A 21809-nucleotide genomic window follows, 5' to 3' on the forward strand; every position below is an offset into this window, starting at 1 on the left:
AGAGAATTTTTAACTGTAATATCGTTTTGATCCTAATAATAAATACTGAGTTGAAGTTTGTTACCGTTTGATACATATTCAATATAAAATATTTGTTATAGTTAATAAGATGTATTCATTCCCCCATGACATACACATGAGTGTGGAAATCAGTAATTAAGATTGCATTATTTTGTAATATAATCTCAAGAAAAGAGAGTGCATTATTATGTTTCAGTAATATAATCTCAAGAAAAGAGAGGTGGTGCTCATTTTAGAAGTTGAACCTGCATGCAGTGAAATATAATTTTGTTAATAAATTTTTATTAAGAAAGAATTGTTGATGACAAAATCAAACTAACTTTTTTCAACATTGCCTTGAGCACAAATTTTTCCCATCATTAACAATCTAATTTGAAAGTGACTCATTTTCTTTTAAATTTCACTTGACCCTCTTTTCTCTAGAAGGCACCTTTTGACCTGTAATTTGATGTATTACAAATTGTGTTTTTGAATGTACGTACTATTGTAAAATAATTTTAAGAGAACTTTAAGGTGGTCCAAAAGGACCCTTTGATTTCCATTCCAATACAGAATCACGAAATAAGAATTCTCATGTAATAAAAGGCTAAAGGGAAAAATGCCATCCCCATATACAGACAATTATATTATTGTTTTGACTCTAATTGTAGGTATATTTACATTTCTTTCCAATGCAAAATTACTACACTTTTAAAATTTCATGATATTTTTCAGCATGTACTTAAAGAATTCTTAAATGATTCTGAAAAATTACCATTCTTCTGCAGTATACCTGTATGACCTGGAATATATATATGTGTGTAATTTAATACTTCATTTGCTACTTTAGTACAATTAAGTTTTTTTTTTTTTTTTTCTTTTCTTTTTCATTTATAGTTTCCCTAAAGATCCAGAAAGGCAAAAACAATGGAAAGTACAACTGCGGCGGGAAAACTTTAGAGTAACCAAGTATTCAAAGTTATGTTCGAAACATTTTACATCAGACTGCTTCGATAGAACAAAGTTTGGAGGCACCTGGTTAAAGGCCACAGCAATTCCAACGTTATTTAATTTCCCTTCTCACTTACAAAAAAATGTTTACAAGCGAAAGTCGTCAAAAAAAGCCACTTCAGCCCAATCCAGAAGAGTCTATGCACTATTCAGAAAGTAAGTGATGCTCTATTTTCAATTTCAGTATCATGTACTTAACATACTTATTTATGTATGTGAGAGAGAGTCGAGGAAGAAATTGTACTTTGATTAAGTCTAACATAACATGCTGTGATGTAGTAATTTTTTTCTTTGAATTCTATTAATTGTATTGGTTTCAATATGTTAAATAGCATTTTTAGAGAGAAAAATAGTTTTGTAAGTAGGTGAATTTTGTTGCATTCTAGACTTATATTCAGTTTAGAATTTCCAGAATGCTTGTAATTTACTTTTAGCCTACTTTTTTATTTATGTTTATGTTTCAGTTTCATTTGTAAATTAAATTTAATGAACTTAGCTTGAAAATTTTATGCAATTGCTAATTAAAGCAACTAAAACACTTGAACTATTACACGATAAAGTAATCTGAGATTATGGGAACTTTTAAAACTAATTTAGTTTATATCTACAACATCTTGCCTGAACTCTAATATTTTGCAAGGTATTGAAAGCTTGTGAAGAAAAACCCATTATTTATTTTTTACTAATTTAAGATGGCAAATTACCCTCAAAATCACCTTGCTTGCTATAAATATTCATGTTTCATAACTTTTAATTCTGTTTCCTCTCAGAAAGACATTACACAAATAAAATAATCCTTTTCCTCCACACCAAATCAAATTATTAGCCATAAAATTACTGAAATGCGTTATTAAGCTCCATATGAGTATGATTTATAAATAATAATAATTATTATTAATACAGTCAAAAGTCGTTAATCCGGACTCGTCGGGACTTCGGCGATTCCGATTATAGATCATCAGTTTAAATCTCGTAAGATGGCATGCAGAAATTCTAAAATTAAAAATATGAAACCGTAATTTATGAAATAAAGAACAATTATGATCTAAAGGGTATCAAAATTTGCAAAAAGAAAAAGCTTAATATTTATTTGTTTACTTTATTAAACATTTCTTTCAATGTAAGTTGTTTTAAGTTTTGCTTCGTTTCATGTGATAATACTTTCTCTTTAATTCTATTAAACAGACATAATTTCTTGTTCAGTTACAAAGTTCCGCTGTTCAAGTCCTATAATTGCTGTGTCAAGAACACCGACTAATTTGTCAATCGAAATTTTTTCGTTTTCAACAACCTCTGTTACTTTTCTTCGCTATCGGAAGCGAATTATAATGATGAGGAACTTGTTTTAAATCATATCAAAGACGGAGCATATCGAGATGAAATACTACATTTGGTAAGGAATTATAAGCCAAATAAAAACATCTGCGCAAGATAAGGATAGTGCTGACAAATCAACTTCCAATTCATTACGCGCGGCGTTCCCCCCGCAGAGCAGCGTGAAATTGATAAACAGATTTCGGATTTCAAAACATACTTTCGCTTTAGATCCTTTACATGTTAGCAAATATATATCGGAAATTCTATTTGATATGATCGAAAGTTTAAGCTTACTTTTATAAAATTGCTCTTACAGTCTGCAAAAAATAATAAGCCGGATCCAATTCGAAAATTAAGGAACAACGCAATCATCAACATTAACTGAAATAGATAATTTTAGCTTATACGTCCATTATACATAAAACGCGCACGCGAAAATGTATTCTGCACTTGCGCACACTCATATGCGCAGTCGTAAAAGGTCTTACGCGCACACGTAAACGCCTATGCGCATGTGTCAACGCGGCGCATGCGCAGGAAGTTTTTAGTTTTGAGGTCCGGATTATAGATCATTCCGAATTATGGGTGTCCGAATTAACGACTTTTGACTGTAAATAATATACAACAAATCAAATACTAAATCAATAAATAAATGCAAATGCACAAATTTACACACATAGGACCCTTGATTTTAGCATACTACTATTTGCATTATATACATTATGGCCACAGTAAGGAACTATTCTGTTGTAATGAACGACTTTAGGCTTAGAATTTGATGACTTGCAGATCTGAGTTACTATGTCGTTCAAACTGTTTTTTAGGATTGTGTGAGGACCGACCCAGGATGATTATAATTTAGGAGAGAGTCTTTTTCATCGAATCAGATTACATAATCTCACCTTGTCACCTTCGTTAAATAGATGTCCTGTAGCTCTTGAGATCTATCGGATCTTCATCTTTTCCATTGGCAAACCGATTTGCTCTGATGCAAAACTGTGCATCATTTCAAATTGTCCCTGTAGATTTTGAATATAATCAGGCGAGGAAGGCATCCAAACAAGAGATTATAAGACCAACAAAGATCCTGACCGAAGAGCATCTGGGATGGGGAGTAGTCAGTAGCCTTGGGGACAGTACTACAGTAAGTTGAACAAAGGTAACGTCTGGTCACAGTCATGTTGGTTTCTGGAAACCATCAGCGCGAGGTTATTAAGGATGGTTCGAGTAAACTTCCCTACCATGCTGCCTGACTGCGAATATAAAGTCATCGTTTGGGTTTGGTATCGTATCTGCAGAGCAATCTAAAGATTTCTTTAACTACAGCCAAGATAATATTCCTTTGCTGACTGGACTGAACTCGCACTCCAAACCTGGAAATCCAATGCACTCTTGATCAAGGACAGGATACACTCCAGGCTACTTTGCAACATAATCAATGACATCGAGGATGTATTTATTCCAATTAGCAGTTCATGACAGAGGTCACAAGATGTCAAAGGGGATGCATTCAAAATACACTCCTACGTTGTAATATTACAGCTTTTCTCGGCTGTGTTCCTTCAATCCTTTCCAACCCGTGCAGGAATCGCAAGATTGGTGCCACTTTTGCTTGTCAACCCTTGCATTACTTCAGTAGAACTGCTCTTCAACTCTATGCAAAGTCTTCGTTATTTCGAAGTGGCATCCTGTTAGACTAGTTCTTTACGAACATTCGGGATTTTGAAAATATCAGCTATCAGAATGCCTTTCCAACATCTGATTTGAACTTCAAGTACAGACAACGTATCAGATATGGAGTGAGTCTCAGGAAGACTAGGATGATGGACTAGGATCAAAATGTCCTGCCAAGTAGGTTTCCTATTTCATTATTGCATTAAGTTAATTATCGGTTCAATGTGGTCTAATGATATCATAGTGGCACAACAAGTCTAAGTATCTTAGTCCACTAAGTCTTTCATGACTTCATTGCCAGTCCACAGGTCGAAGCTGTAACTTGATGCGTGACTATGTTAACCAGCTCGTATTTCGCTTTGACCCTCAAACATCAGCAACTTTTTGGACAGTGTCTTCTAAGCAAGGTGTCAGGATTTCTGTGTGACGATCCTTTCCAATGACAGATAGGTATGTCATATTCCCGGAGTCTCTGTATCTAACTGGCTATTTGACCTTTGGGATTCTTGAAATTTAACAGACAGGTCGATGATGCGCAATCTGTGGGGAGCAGGAATTTCTATGTGATGTTGAAAATGTTCTATGGCTTCAACTACGGTGATCGACACTTTCCTGGTGAAACAGTAATCCCTCTCTGGTTTAGATAGACACATGCTCCAGTGTGCTACGACACATTCTTTACTATTTATTTCTTGGGACAAAACAGCACAGACATACTCACTACTCACATTTTGTGTCAAGTTGCGAGCAATGAGATGGTTTGTCGAGCTAAAGATACGTCAGGATTGTCACAGATTAGACTAGAAGAAAAACATGCTAATGTGACAATCAAAATCGTAAAAACAACCTTGTATTTAGCGTAGGTATAATGAAACACTCAATCGATTTCGAGGGCAGCTAAAGGTCCCTCCTCATCAGGAGAAAGAAATACCTAGAAAGAAGAAAATAAAGGAGTCACAGAAACCAACGAGATAATATACTGGTAGAGAGCTTATTGCAACCTTCAACCGGTTCCAACATTAGTGTCACGTGACTGCTGCGCGAATTCCGAAAGTCCGGAAATACTTTACATTGCTTTCTATGGGACGAAAGACTGCTGCTCTGCTTGGTCACATAAAATTTAAGTAAAAATGGTTATTCGCTGCAGCGCCTATGGATGTAAAGAAAGTTTCGTGAAAGGAGGACCTGTAACCTTTCATAGGTAAGTTAAAACTGCATGATTTATTATTTTATTTTCAGTATTTCTGTCGTTTTACTATCTCTGTTGAATTGGTTGGAAATTTTCAGCCATATTGTACAAGAAAATTGCCGCTGTATATGACATTTCAGCATGTATTATTAGCATCAAAATGTATTAAATACTGTGACACTATTTACTGGATTCATCCTTTACAAATAATTGAATTTTATATGTTTTTTCCGTGTATTCCGTTGAAATAGAAAGCTGCGCCAATTGGCGTTAACTTTTTTTCGCCAAGTCGTACGCGTTTTGATTTCATAAACAATTACTGCTTGCGATAAAAAAAGAAAAATGCTGTTATTAGCATTAAATTATTGAGAAAAGATTGTGCGATATGTTTACTTTGTTAAAAAAAAAAGCTGAAGATGTTGATTCATGCAACATTGAACATAAACAGTTAAACAGCATTATTTTAAAAATCAGATTACTTTTATAGAGCTCAATGCTGTATCATTATTTTCTATAAAATCAATTAAAATAAAAATAATCTGGATTATAATTCTGTCTCATCTACGATGCTGTTAGAAATTTAATTTAATTGAAAAAATGTGATGTAAAAAACTTAACCATATTTTAAATAGTATTTTAAAAAAAAAGGAGAGTGAGAGAATTTTTAACTGTAATATCGTTTTGATCCTAATAATAAATACTGAGTTGAAGTTTGTTACCGTTTGATACATATTCAATATAAAATATTTGTTATAGTTAATAAGATGTATTCATCCCCCCATGACATACACATGAGTGTGGAAATCAGTAATTAAGATTGCATTATTTTGTAATATAATCTCAAGAAAAGAGAGTGCATTATTATGTTTCAGTAATATAATCTCAAGAAAAGAGAGGTGGTGCTCATTTTAGAAGTTGAACCTGCATGCAGTGAAATATAATTTTGTTAATAAATTTTTATTAAGAAAGAATTGTTGATGACAAAATCAAACTAACTTTTTTCAACATTGCCTTGAGCACAAATTTTTCCCATCATTAACAATCTAATTTGAAAGTGACTCATTTTCTTTTAAATTTCACTTGACCCTCTTTTCTCTAGAAGGCACCTTTTGACCTGTAATTTGATGTATTACAAATTGTGTTTTTGAATGTACGTACTATTGTAAAATAATTTTAAGAGAACTTTAAGGTGGTCCAAAAGGACCCTTTGATTTCCATTCCAATACAGAATCACGAAATAAGAATTCTCATGTAATAAAAGGCTAAAGGGAAAAATGCCATCCCCATATACAGACAATTATATTATTGTTTTGACTCTAATTGTAGGTATATTTACATTTCTTTCCAATGCAAAATTACTACACTTTTAAAATTTCATGATATTTTTCAGCATGTACTTAAAGAATTCTTAAATGATTCTGAAAAATTACCATTCTTCTGCAGTATACCTGTATGACCTGGAATATATATATGTGTGTAATTTAATACTTCATTTGCTACTTTAGTACAATTAAGTTTTTTTTTTTTTTTTTCTTTTCTTTTTCATTTATAGTTTCCCTAAAGATCCAGAAAGGCAAAAACAATGGAAAGTACAACTGCGGCGGGAAAACTTTAGAGTAACCAAGTATTCAAAGTTATGTTCGAAACATTTTACATCAGACTGCTTCGATAGAACAAAGTTTGGAGGCACCTGGTTAAAGGCCACAGCAATTCCAACGTTATTTAATTTCCCTTCTCACTTACAAAAAAATGTTTACAAGCGAAAGTCGTCAAAAAAAGCCACTTCAGCCCAATCCAGAAGAGTCTATGCACTATTCAGAAAGTAAGTGATGCTCTATTTTCAATTTCAGTATCATGTACTTAACATACTTATTTATGTATGTGAGAGAGAGTCGAGGAAGAAATTGTACTTTGATTAAGTCTAACATAACATGCTGTGATGTAGTAATTTTTTTCTTTGAATTCTATTAATTGTATTGGTTTCAATATGTTAAATAGCATTTTTAGAGAGAAAAATAGTTTTGTAAGTAGGTGAATTTTGTTGCATTCTAGACTTATATTCAGTTTAGAATTTCCAGAATGCTTGTAATTTACTTTTAGCCTACTTTTTTATTTATGTTTATGTTTCAGTTTCATTTGTAAATTAAATTTAATGAACTTAGCTTGAAAATTTTATGCAATTGCTAATTAAAGCAACTAAAACACTTGAACTATTACACGATAAAGTAATCTGAGATTATGGGAACTTTTAAAACTAATTTAGTTTATATCTACAACATCTTGCCTGAACTCTAATATTTTGCAAGGTATTGAAAGCTTGTGAAGAAAAACCCATTATTTATTTTTTACTAATTTAAGATGGCAAATTACCCTCAAAATCACCTTGCTTGCTATAAATATTCATGTTTCATAACTTTTAATTCTGTTTCCTCTCAGAAAGACATTACACAAATAAAATAATCCTTTTCCTCCACACCAAATCAAATTATTAGCCATAAAATTACTGAAATGCGTTATTAAGCTCCATATGAGTATGATTTATAAATAATAATAATTATTATTAATACAGTCAAAAGTCGTTAATCCGGACTCGTCGGGACTTCGGCGATTCCGGATTATAGATCATCAGTTTAAATCTCGTAAGATGGCATGCAGAAATTCTAAAATTAAAAATATGAAACCGTAATTTATGAAATAAAGAACAATTATGATCTAAAGGGTATCAAAATTTGCAAAAAGAAAAAGCTTAATATTTATTTGTTTACTTTATTAAACATTTCTTTCAATGTAAGTTGTTTTAAGTTTTGCTTCGTTTCATGTGATAATACTTTCTCTTTAATTCTATTAAACAGACATAATTTCTTGTTCAGTTACAAAGTTCCGCTGTTCAAGTCCTATAATTGCTGTGTCAAGAACACCGACTAATTTGTCAATCGAAATTTTTTCGTTTTCAACAACCTCTGTTACTTTTCTTCGCTATCGGAAGCGAATTATAATGATGAGGAACTTGTTTTAAATCATATCAAAGACGGAGCATATCGAGATGAAATACTACATTTGGTAAGGAATTATAAGCCAAATAAAAACATCTGCGCAAGATAAGGATAGTGCTGACAAATCAACTTCCAATTCATTACGCGCGGCGTTCCCCCCGCAGAGCAGCGTGAAATTGATAAACAGATTTCGGATTTCAAAACATACTTTCGCTTTAGATCCTTTACATGTTAGCAAATATATATCGGAAATTCTATTTGATATGATCGAAAGTTTAAGCTTACTTTTATAAAATTGCTCTTACAGTCTGCAAAAAATAATAAGCCGGATCCAATTCGAAAATTAAGGAACAACGCAATCATCAACATTAACTGAAATAGATAATTTTAGCTTATACGTCCATTATACATAAAACGCGCACGCGAAAATGTATTCTGCACTTGCGCACACTCATATGCGCAGTCGTAAAAGGTCTTACGCGCACACGTAAACGCCTATGCGCATGTGTCAACGCGGCGCATGCGCAGGAAGTTTTTAGTTTTGAGGTCCGGATTATAGATCATTCCGAATTATGGGTGTCCGAATTAACGACTTTTGACTGTAAATAATATACAACAAATCAAATACTAAATCAATAAATAAATGCAAATGCACAAATTTACACACATAGGACCCTTGATTTTAGCATACTACTATTTGCATTATATACATTATGGCCACAGTAAGGAACTATTCTGTTGTAATGAACGACTTTAGGCTTAGAATTTGATGACTTGCAGATCTGAGTTACTATGTCGTTCAAACTGTTTTTTAGGATTGTGTGAGGACCGACCCAGGATGATTATAATTTAGGAGAGAGTCTTTTTCATCGAATCAGATTACATAATCTCACCTTGTCACCTTCGTTAAATAGATGTCCTGTAGCTCTTGAGATCTATCGGATCTTCATCTTTTCCATTGGCAAACCGATTTGCTCTGATGCAAAACTGTGCATCATTTCAAATTGTCCCTGTAGATTTTGAATATAATCAGGCGAGGAAGGCATCCAAACAAGAGATTATAAGACCAACAAAGATCCTGACCGAAGAGCATCTGGGATGGGGAGTAGTCAGTAGCCTTGGGGACAGTACTACAGTAAGTTGAACAAAGGTAACGTCTGGTCACAGTCATGTTGGTTTCTGGAAACCATCAGCGCGAGGTTATTAAGGATGGTTCGAGTAAACTTCCCTACCATGCTGCCTGACTGCGAATATAAAGTCATCGTTTGGGTTTGGTATCGTATCTGCAGAGCAATCTAAAGATTTCTTTAACTACAGCCAAGATAATATTCCTTTGCTGACTGGACTGAACTCGCACTCCAAACCTGGAAATCCAATGCACTCTTGATCAAGGACAGGATACACTCCAGGCTACTTTGCAACATAATCAATGACATCGAGGATGTATTTATTCCAATTAGCAGTTCATGACAGAGGTCACAAGATGTCAAAGGGGATGCATTCAAAATACACTCCTACGTTGTAATATTACAGCTTTTCTCGGCTGTGTTCCTTCAATCCTTTCCAACCCGTGCAGGAATCGCAAGATTGGTGCCACTTTTGCTTGTCAACCCTTGCATTACTTCAGTAGAACTGCTCTTCAACTCTATGCAAAGTCTTCGTTATTTCGAAGTGGCATCCTGTTAGACTAGTTCTTTACGAACATTCGGGATTTTGAAAATATCAGCTATCAGAATGCCTTTCCAACATCTGATTTGAACTTCAAGTACAGACAACGTATCAGATATGGAGTGAGTCTCAGGAAGACTAGGATGATGGACTAGGATCAAAATGTCCTGCCAAGTAGGTTTCCTATTTCATTATTGCATTAAGTTAATTATCGGTTCAATGTGGTCTAATGATATCATAGTGGCACAACAAGTCTAAGTATCTTAGTCCACTAAGTCTTTCATGACTTCATTGCCAGTCCACAGGTCGAAGCTGTAACTTGATGCGTGACTATGTTAACCAGCTCGTATTTCGCTTTGACCCTCAAACATCAGCAACTTTTTGGACAGTGTCTTCTAAGCAAGGTGTCAGGATTTCTGTGTGACGATCCTTTCCAATGACAGATAGGTATGTCATATTCCCGGAGTCTCTGTATCTAACTGGCTATTTGACCTTTGGGATTCTTGAAATTTAACAGACAGGTCGATGATGCGCAATCTGTGGGGAGCAGGAATTTCTATGTGATGTTGAAAATGTTCTATGGCTTCAACTACGGTGATCGACACTTTCCTGGTGAAACAGTAATCCCTCTCTGGTTTAGATAGACACATGCTCCAGTGTGCTACGACACATTCTTTACTATTTATTTCTTGGGACAAAACAGCACAGACATACTCACTACTCACATTTTGTGTCAAGTTGCGAGCAATGAGATGGTTTGTCGAGCTAAAGATACGTCAGGATTGTCACAGATTAGACTAGAAGAAAAACATGCTAATGTGACAATCAAAATCGTAAAAACAACCTTGTATTTAGCGTAGGTATAATGAAACACTCAATCGATTTCGAGGGCAGCTAAAGGTCCCTCCTCATCAGGAGAAAGAAATACCTAGAAAGAAGAAAATAAAGGAGTCACAGAAACCAACGAGATAATATACTGGTAGAGAGCTTATTGCAACCTTCAACCGGTTCCAACATTAGTGTCACGTGACTGCTGCGCGAATTCCGAAAGTCCGGAAATACTTTACATTGCTTTCTATGGGACGAAAGACTGCTGCTCTGCTTGGTCACATAAAATTTAAGTAAAAATGGTTATTCGCTGCAGCGCCTATGGATGTAAAGAAAGTTTCGTGAAAGGAGGACCTGTAACCTTTCATAGGTAAGTTAAAACTGCATGATTTATTATTTTATTTTCAGTATTTCTGTCGTTTTACTATCTCTGTTGAATTGGTTGGAAATTTTCAGCCATATTGTACAAGAAAATTGCCGCTGTATATGACATTTCAGCATGTATTATTAGCATCAAAATGTATTAAATACTGTGACACTATTTACTGGATTCATCCTTTACAAATAATTGAATTTTATATGTTTTTTCCGTGTATTCCGTTGAAATAGAAAGCTGCGCCAATTGGCGTTAACTTTTTTTCGCCAAGTCGTACGCGTTTTGATTTCATAAACAATTACTGCTTGCGATAAAAAAAGAAAAATGCTGTTATTAGCATTAAATTATTGAGAAAAGATTGTGCGATATGTTTACTTTGTTAAAAAAAAAAGCTGAAGATGTTGATTCATGCAACATTGAACATAAACAGTTAAACAGCATTATTTTAAAAATCAGATTACTTTTATAGAGCTCAATGCTGTATCATTATTTTCTATAAAATCAATTAAAATAAAAATAATCTGGATTATAATTCTGTCTCATCTACGATGCTGTTAGAAATTTAATTTAATTGAAAAAATGTGATGTAAAAAACTTAACCATATTTTAAATAGTATTTTTAAAAAAAAGGAGAGTGAGAGAATTTTTAACTGTAATATCGTTTTGATCCTAATAATAAATACTGAGTTGAAGTTTGTTACCGCTTGATACATATTCAATATAAAATATTTGTTATAGTTAATAAGATGTATTCATCCCCCCATGACATACACATGAGTGTGGAAATCAGTAATTAAGATTGCATTATTTTGTAATATAATCTCAAGAAAAGAGAGTGCATTATTATGTTTCAGTAATATAATCTCAAGAAAAGAGAGGTGGTGCTCATTTTAGAAGTTGAACCTGCATGCAGTGAAATATAATTTTGTTAATAAATTTTTATTAAGAAAGAATTGTTGATGACAAAATCAAACTAACTTTTTTCAACATTGCCTTGAGCACAAATTTTTCCCATCATTAACAATCTAATTTGAAAGTGACTCATTTTCTTTTAAATTTCACTTGACCCTCTTTTCTCTAGAAGGCACCTTTTGACCTGTAATTTGATGTATTACAAATTGTGTTTTTGAATGTACGTACTATTGTAAAATAATTTTAAGAGAACTTTAAGGTGGTCCAAAAGGACCCTTTGATTTCCATTCCAATACAGAATCACGAAATAAGAATTCTCATGTAATAAAAGGCTAAAGGGAAAAATGCCATCCCCATATACAGACAATTATATTATTGTTTTGACTCTAATTGTAGGTATATTTACATTTCTTTCCAATGCAAAATTACTACACTTTTAAAATTTCATGATATTTTTCAGCATGTACTTAAAGAATTCTTAAATGATTCTGAAAAATTACCATTCTTCTGCAGTATACCTGTATGACCTGGAATATATATATGTGTGTAATTTAATACTTCATTTGCTACTTTAGTACAATTAAGTTTTTTTTTTTTTTTTTTTTTCTTTTTCATTTATAGTTTCCCTAAAGATCCAGAAAGGCAAAAACAATGGAAAGTACAACTGCGGCGGGAAAACTTTAGAGTAACCAAGTATTCAAAGTTATGTTCGAAACATTTTACATCAGACTGCTTCGATAGAACAAAGTTTGGAGGCACCTGGTTAAAGGCCACAGCAATTCCAACGTTATTTAATTTCCCTTCTCACTTACAAAAAAATGTTTACAAGCGAAAGTCGTCAAAAAAAGCCACTTCAGCCCAATCCAGAAGAGTCTATGCACTATTCAGAAAGTAAGTGATGCTCTATTTTCAATTTCAGTATCATGTACTTAACATACTTATTTATGTATGTGAGAGAGAGTCGAGGAAGAAATTGTACTTTGATTAAGTCTAACATAACATGCTGTGATGTAGTAATTTTTTTCTTTGAATTCTATTAATTGTATTGGTTTCAATATGTTAAATAGCATTTTTAGAGAGAAAAATAGTTTTGTAAGTAGGTGAATTTTGTTGCATTCTAGACTTATATTCAGTTTAGAATTTCCAGAATGCTTGTAATTTACTTTTAGCCTACTTTTTTATTTATGTTTATGTTTCAGTTTCATTTGTAAATTAAATTTAATGAACTTAGCTTGAAAATTTTATGCAATTGCTAATTAAAGCAACTAAAACACTTGAACTATTACACGATAAAGTAATCTGAGATTATGGGAACTTTTAAAACTAATTTAGTTTATATCTACAACATCTTGCCTGAACTCTAATATTTTGCAAGGTATTGAAAGCTTGTGAAGAAAAACCCATTATTTATTTTTTACTAATTTAAGATGGCAAATTACCCTCAAAATCTCCTTGCTTGCTATAAATATTCATGTTTCATAACTTTTAATTCTGTTTCCTCTCAGAAAGACATTACACAAATAAAATAATTCTTTTCCTCCACACCAAATCAAATTATTAGCCATAAAATTACTGAAATGCGTTATTAAGCTCCATATGAGTATGATTTATAAATAATAATAATTATTATTAATACAGTCAAAAGTCGTTAATCCGGACTCGTCGGGACTTCGGCGATTCCGGATTATAGATCATCAGTTTAAATCTCGTAAGATGGCATGCAGAAATTCTAAAATTAAAAATATGAAACCGTAATTTATGAAATAAAGAACAATTATGATCTAAAGGGTATCAAAATTTGCAAAAAGCAAAAGCTTAATATTTATTTGTTTACTTTATTAAACATTTCTTTCAATGTAAGTTGTTTTAAGTTTTGCTTCGTTTCATGTGATAATACTTTCTCTTTAATTTTATTAAACAGACATAATTTCTTGTTCAGTTACAAAGTTCCGCTGTTCAAGTCCTATAATTGCTGTGTCAAGAACACCGACTAATTTGTCAATCGAAATTTTTTCGTTTTCAACAACCTCTGTTACTTTTCTTCGCTATCGGAAGCGAATTATAATGATGAGGAACTTGTTTTAAATCATATCAAAGACGGAGCATATCGAGATGAAATACTACATTTGGTAAGGAATTATAAGCCAAATAAAAACATCTGCGCAAGATAAGGATAGTGCTGACAAATCAACTTCCAATTCATTACGCGCGGCGTTCCCCCCGCAGAGCAGCGTGAAATTGATAAACAGATTTCGGATTTCAAAACATACTTTCGCTTTAGATCCTTTACATGTTAGCAAATATATATCGGAAATTCTATTTGATATGATCGAAGGTTTAAGCTTACTTTTATAAAATTGCTCTTACTGTCTGCAAAAAATAATAAGCCGGATCCAATTCGAAAATTAAGGAACAACGCAATCATCAACATTAACTGAAATAGATAATTTTAGCTTATACGTCCATTATACATAAAACGCGCACGCGAAAATGTATTCTGCACTTGCGCACACTCATATGCGCAGTCGTAAAAGGTCTTACGCGCACACGTAAACGCCTATGCGCATGTGTCAACGCGGCGCATGCGCAGGAAGTTTTTAGTTTTGAGGTCCGGATTATAGATCATTCCGAATTATGGGTGTCCGAATTAACGACTTTTGACTGTATAACACTTATATTTAATATTTCGTCTTGAAATCTGTTGTAGGTTCAGCAAGTACATCTGTAACTCCTGAAAGAAGGAAACGGCTGCATTACTTGGGAGATTTTAATGATGAGGATGTTACATCTCCAAGTAAAGCAAAAAAAGTTCTTGAAATAGCTCAGCAGCAAAATATCAGCATGAAAAGAAAAATTAAATTGTTAGATAAACAGAACAAAAGACTGAAGAAGCGTGTGGCCTCTTTAGACGAGCTGCTGACTGAGTTAAAAACTCAGAATTTAATATCTGATTCAGCGTCAACAATTTTAGGGGTAAGCTTAACAAATTTTTACAATATCCAGTTTTGTATCTCTCTTACAATTATTTTATCCATCATTTCCCAGAGAAATTGTGCTTTTAACTATAGTTTTGGTTTTTAACTATAACTTAATTTAGGGGTAATTCATAAATGATGTTGCACATTTTCATAAAATTTTTTATCCTCCTTCCCTTGCCAAATGTCAGGCTATTACATAAACATATACTTTCACTTCTGATTTAAAGCTGGGAAATGCTGATCTAAATCATTTAGTAAGAATCAGTAGAATTTTTATTAATCCCAGGAAAGTTGTTTTAGCCCCAATAGAAAGAAATACCCTCAATTTTTGTACTTTCAAAATTTAATCAGCTGATTTTAAATGCTGTTTTTTAACCAAAATGTGTGTGATGTCACACTTTTTATTACTCTTCTTCCCCCTTGTGACAATTGCACAAACCCCCTCCCCCATCAGAGCATGACATCATTTTTGGATGGCCCCTTATCATGCACCCTAAGATATAATGAATACTTGCTGAGAATTTTCAAAATGTAATAATCAGAAATATATGTCTAATCAAGTAATTCTTTGATTAAGGAAATGACATGCAAGATGCAATGTCACAGGTTGTATTTCCATTAGTGTCATGAAAATATTGCATCTGTAGGTTTTTTTAAATATTTTTGAGGTGACCATTACATAAAAATGTTATAAGTTATTGCTAAAACTCATCTATGTTTTATTATATTATATTTAAAAGTTGTATGTTTAATATTATATTAAAATCTTAATTTTTTTGCTCCCTTCCTCTAGTTGTCTGGAGCTGCAGGGGACTTCATAGAAAGACTTGAATGTAGTAATTCAAGAGCTGAATATTCAGAAGACCTCCGAACATTTGCCATGACTTTAAATTTTTATTCGGCAAAAGCATATAATTATGTCAGACAAATGTTCAACGACAGTCTTCCCCATCCTTCTACTTTAAGAAGGTGGTATGGTAAAGTTAGTGGTTCTCCTGGATTTACGAAGGAAGCCCTACAATCATTGAAACTTAAAGCAGAAGAAGCTTTAAAGATAAACAAAACCATTTATGGAGCTCTTATTGTCGATGAAATGGCAATACGACAACATATTGAATGGGATAAAACTCGTTTTACTGGATATGTTGACTTAGGTACTGACATAGATGATGATGAGCTGCCTCATGCAAAAGAGGCTTTAGTTTTCATGGTGAATGCCATTAATGGAAGCTGGAAGGTTCCAGTTTCGTATTTTTTGATAAATGGGTTAAATGCTCTAGAAAGAGCCAATCTTATTAATGAGGCCATTCATTATCTTCAAGAGACTGGCATTAGAATTATAAGTTTGACATTTGATGGTTGCAGTAGCAATATTGCAACTGCAAATGCATTAGGTGCAAATTTACAAAGCAATAATTTAATCAATTATTTTCCACACCCTGCCACCGGAGACAATGTGTATGTCATAATGGATCCTTGCCATATGTTGAAGCTTGTTAGAAATTGCTTGGCATCAAAAGGATCCATTGTTGATGGTGACAGTGGCTTCATTTTGTGGGAGCATATAATCAATTTAGAAAAATTTCAAAAGGAGCAAGGCCTTCATGCTGCAACAAAGTTACGGGCACGGCACATAGAATGGTATCGTGAAAAAATAAAGGTTAAACTTGCAGCCCAGGTTCTCAGTAATAGTGTTGCTGATGCTCTTTTATATTTAGAAAACGATTTAAAACACCCCACATTCATTGGCTGTGCTTCAACCATAAAATTTTTAAAAATATTCAATAGCCTTTTTGACATCTTAAACAGCAAAAACCTATTAAGTAAAGATTTTAAATCTCCAATTAAGCCCCAAAATAAAGATACTATGTTAAATTTCTTAAATACAGCACAAGAATACATAAAAAACTTAAGAACAAGTAAAATTGGAGAATACATATTGCATAGCAACAGGAAAACAGGATTTTTAGTTTGCATCAATAGTATTAAATCGTTATATATTGAGCTGTGTGAAATTTCACCTCACCCATTAAACTTTTTCCTGACATACAAATTATCACAGGACCACCTTGAGTTATTTTTCAGTGCCATACGCACAAAAGGTGGTCACAACAACAATTTAAAGCAGCATATGTTCGCTTACTGATGCACCATCACATAATGACATCAGGTAGTGCAAATTGCATCGTTTTAGACGATACAAATATTTTAAATGTGAGCAGTTCCACTAATATGTACTTGAAGTCAATCAATTTCAACTCCACAGATACCTTTAAAGGTGATTTTAATTTTTCTGAGAATTGTGTTACTGAAGATCATTCTTTTGCATTAACAAGCTGTAAACAATTCTCAGACTTTGTTAGTGATGTTGTTGCATACATTGCTGGTAGTGTTGTTAAAAAATTGAAAAATGCATTAAAATGTGATACTTGTATATATTCTCTGTCTGATGTTGGTTTAACAGTTGATTATACACAAAGTAAATTATTAGGTAGAAAAAATGGGGAGGATTAATAGTTCCATCTGGTAGTGTTGTGAAGATATGTAGAGCAGCTGAGAAATCTTTTCGAACCACCCAAGCTTCTGGAAAACTTAAACAAAAAAACATTATGGCTTCATTAATTTCAGATAGTGTTAAATGTATAATAGAAAACTCTCCAAATATATTTTTAGGCATGCATGAACATATTTTAAATCATGAGCCTTTAGATAACCATAGAAGTTCTTTGATAAAAGCCATTCTGTTTGAATACCTGAAAATACGATTGTACTATGCAGGTAAAGTTGAAACAGAAAAACTTCAGAACAAAAATGTACATAGTGTTAACACAAAAATTACACTTTTTAAGGGACAATAATATTTTAAGTTTTATTCAAGTCCTGTATTTTTAAAAATAAAAGCATGTATTTTTAATTTGTAGTTTGTATTTTATTTACATTGTTTTATGTATTCATTTTTTAAAAGTAAATATCACATTCTTTATATATCTATAAAGATTTCAATGGTTCGACAAGCTAATTTTTTAAAAATATATACCATCTCCAAAAATAATAATAATAAATAAAAAAAGTTTGATAAGTCAAATTTTTCATACCAGAGCCATATATAGGGTGCAACAAACAACGGTGCAAATAATTTAAAGCGATTATTAAAAATATAGATAAAATATTCAGGAAAAAAGAGGTTATTATTATTGTATTTCATATTATATTGCATTATTGTATTTCATAAAGTTATTCATGTAGTATATAATAATAACTAGTTTCTATATTTTGGCCAAATTGTGTGTTTTTGTTTTAAAAAGCTCATTACTTATTCACATATCAAAAATAAGAAATTTGGAATATACTTGACTACCATTTAGTAGGTGATTTTTAGTACTTGTTCTTGATATACTTTAGAATAAATAATTTTAATAAATAAAATAAAGCATTAATCCACTTAAAATAAAAATATACTACTTTGTATGAACACCAAACTTTTAAAATATGAGCAGGACATGCTTTTCAATCGAAAAGCTTCATCAGATGCAAGTTGGATCCTTTGCAGCTGGTGAAGAGCGAAAACTTTTTATTCAAAACGTGCGTTCTGCTCACGTTTAAAAGATTAGTGTTCATGATAAGTAGTATATTTTTGTTTTACTTAATTTTTGAGTGTTTATTTGTAATTAAGCCACTTACTTTATAGTAAATACTATATTTAAATGCACATTTTCATAATGTGTTTATTTAATTGGGATACAGGAATAAAATAGAATATGTATTGTCATGTTTGAATTTATAATTCAGAAAGAAAATTTTATTTTGAAAATGTACATTTTACAGCTGATCTGCAAAATATGAAATCTTACTAAATTTAATGTACAGTTAAGGCAGTAGCTTCCAAGTTTGCATGAAATTATTTTCTGGACATTGCTGAATTTATAAGCACTTTAATATGCAAGTAACTGAATAAAATGGGCATAATCAATTACTTAATAAAGATATTTTTAAAAATAAAAAATTCTTTACTATCCTACATTTCCATAATGCAAGTACTATTGCTAACACCGAGAGGTCAAAAGTAAATGAAATTCTTCCAAAAACTATTTCTGACTTTAAATTAATTAAAATTATGTTCACTTAAATATATGAAAGTAAAATATTTTTCTTTAATATTTTACTTTCATATATTTAAGTAAACATAATTTTAATTAATTAATTCAGTATAATTTATTTTTTTGTATCATAAACTATATTAAGTTTGGACAGTAATAGTTTATAGTTCCAGCTGAAAGTCAACAGTCTGTAAGTATATACATGTAATACAATGTGATTTTCTTTGTCTCTTTAGGATGCAATGCATTAAAATTAAACGAGATTTTTTTACCTTCTCAAATATTATAACAGTAGTGCAATTAATTTTTTAACGTTATTCAAATTAAAGTTTCCATCTCATTTTTTATTATTTATTTTAGATTTTCTTCCTAAAATTATTTAACCTAAACATCTTAAACAATGGTGCAAATAATTTAAAGCGATTATTAAAAATATAGATAAAATATTCAGGAAAAAAGGGGTTAAGTTATATCTAAATATAATTGTAAAAAATCGAACAACCTAATTCGAGGTCGTTGTCTGCTGACTGCTAGGAGGCGGAAATAAAAAGCACTATTTGCCATATCAAAAGCGGGCCAAACTGGCGATGAACAGTCTAAGCGCCAAGAGCATTAGTCACGTGGTATATGTTGGAGACATCCTAGCAGACGAATTCTCTGTGGGTGAGCCGTCTACCTGTTATAAGAAGTCGTTGACAGAAACACATGGTCCTTATCAGCACTGCACGTGGTTATAACTAGATTTTTAATCAGAGTTGCACTGGCCGCCTACTTTTAGCTATCTGATCGAGCATGAAAAATTAGCGAAGTTAAAATAGGGAGTGAGGGGCAAATGCACCTTACGCTCAAAATCTGAACTTCAAATAATGGAAAGCTTAGACTTAGACTCTATAATTGACCGAGCTATTGCGAAGAGCAATGTTGCCGGTTCCAAAATTAAAGCCCAAGGGCACTTGACATAAATAAATCCGGACGTGGAGAAAATCTCAGATGAGAAAACGAAGATAAGGGGAAGCAGAGAAGTACCAAAAGGAGCAAGACAATCCAATCGGACAAGTTCGCAAAAGGTGACGAGCGATCATAGCTTTCAAGGAGGACCCAAGACAATGGAAATCAATGACAACAATACGAGAAGATACACTACAGCAATAGTTCCAATGACAAATTCAAATATAATTAAACAACATCAATCAGTAGTGCTAAATACAACACAATACAAAACAACTATACAACACAATTTAAATACAATTATACAACGAAGCAACAGAAGAACTTCAATCAGAATCAGATGCATTGGAAGTGTAAATAGCTAACAATTGAGGATCTAAGTGAAAAAGTTGTCGTCTCCTCCCATGAAGGTGTGGGCTGCAAGTGGTCTGACGCTTCTATCTTCGAAGAGAATTTCATAATTAAAAACTTGGGAGTAATTAACAAAGTCACATTGCACAGCTTTGTTGAAGAATTTTTCATTAGATCTTCTGATGTAATCTGGAATCGTCTCAAGTTTTAAGTCTCTGTGTAAAAGTTTATTGCGGATAAGATAGGGAGAGTCAGTAATAATGCGCAGAAATTTGTTTTGCACTACCTGTAATTGATGCAGTTGAGTTTGAGTGACCGTGTTCCAAGCAGGAGCAGCATAACAAAGTATCGGTCGAATACAAGTGGTATATATATGTTTTTTGGTACGCAAGCTAAGATTTGAATATTTTCCAATGACCGGGAGAAATCTGCATATTATGCCCATGGCTTTGCTCTTGACACTATTAATGTGATTAGACCATGTGAGCCTTTGGTTCAAAATAATTCCTAAGTATTTGGCCTTTGTGACCAGAGGAACAGCTTCCTGAAAAAGGTAGAGGTCTTTAAAAGTAATGTTTTTCTTAGTTTTGCTAAGAATTAAAAGTTGTGACTTGCTAGCATTGATTTTTACTCGCCAATTTGTGCACCAGTCTTCTACGGCATAGAGGTAATTTTGCATTTTGTCTATTGCATGATTAGCTTGAATGGATTTAATTGCAATCGCCGTATCGTCGGCATAACATGCTAACAGAGAGTAATTGTCCAAACCAGGGTGAGGAAAATCTGATATGTAGAAAAGATATAGTACTGGACCGAGAATACTTCCTTGTGGGACGCTGGATCTTATAGGTCTTGAATTGGATTTTTCATTTCCTTGAGCGACGAAGAAAGTGCGGTTTTGCAAAAAGGAGAAGATCAGAAGAATGAGCTCTCTAGGAAGTCCCAAGTTGATAAGCTTGAAGACGAGCCCCTCATGCCAGACGCGGTCAAAGGCTTTTGCCACGTCCAGCATAAGGAGCGCAACACTTTGCTTCTTATGGAATGCAGATCCCACAAATTCTACAATTCTTACTAGTTGTCGAGTAGTACTGAGGTTTTTTCTGAATCCGTACTGATCATTAGGTAGCAGGTGAAGAAAAGGTTCCAATCTAGTGAGAATAAGTCTTTCATAAATTTTACCAAGGCTGGATAACAAACTGATAGGACGATAGCCATCAGGCTTGGTCACATCTTTACCCGGTTTGGGAAGAAGAAAGATCTTGGCTTGCTTCCAAGGATCAGGGAAATAGTTGAGAGCAAGACAAGCGTTGAGAATACTAGCGAATTTACTGATAAGTTTTCTAGGTAAGTTACGAAGCATTTTATTTGTAATTTGATCACTTCCAGGAGCTTTTTTGATGTTGAGATATTTAATAATATTAGTAATTTCCATAGGAGAAGTAAGCCTTGGGATATTATGAGCCGAAG

The sequence above is a fragment of the Stegodyphus dumicola genome, chromosome 7, assembly GCF_044657685.1.
Source record: "Stegodyphus dumicola isolate Sdum_Otavi_A_Nest chromosome 7, ASM4465768v1".
Lineage (NCBI taxonomy): Eukaryota > Metazoa > Arthropoda > Arachnida > Araneae > Eresidae > Stegodyphus > Stegodyphus dumicola.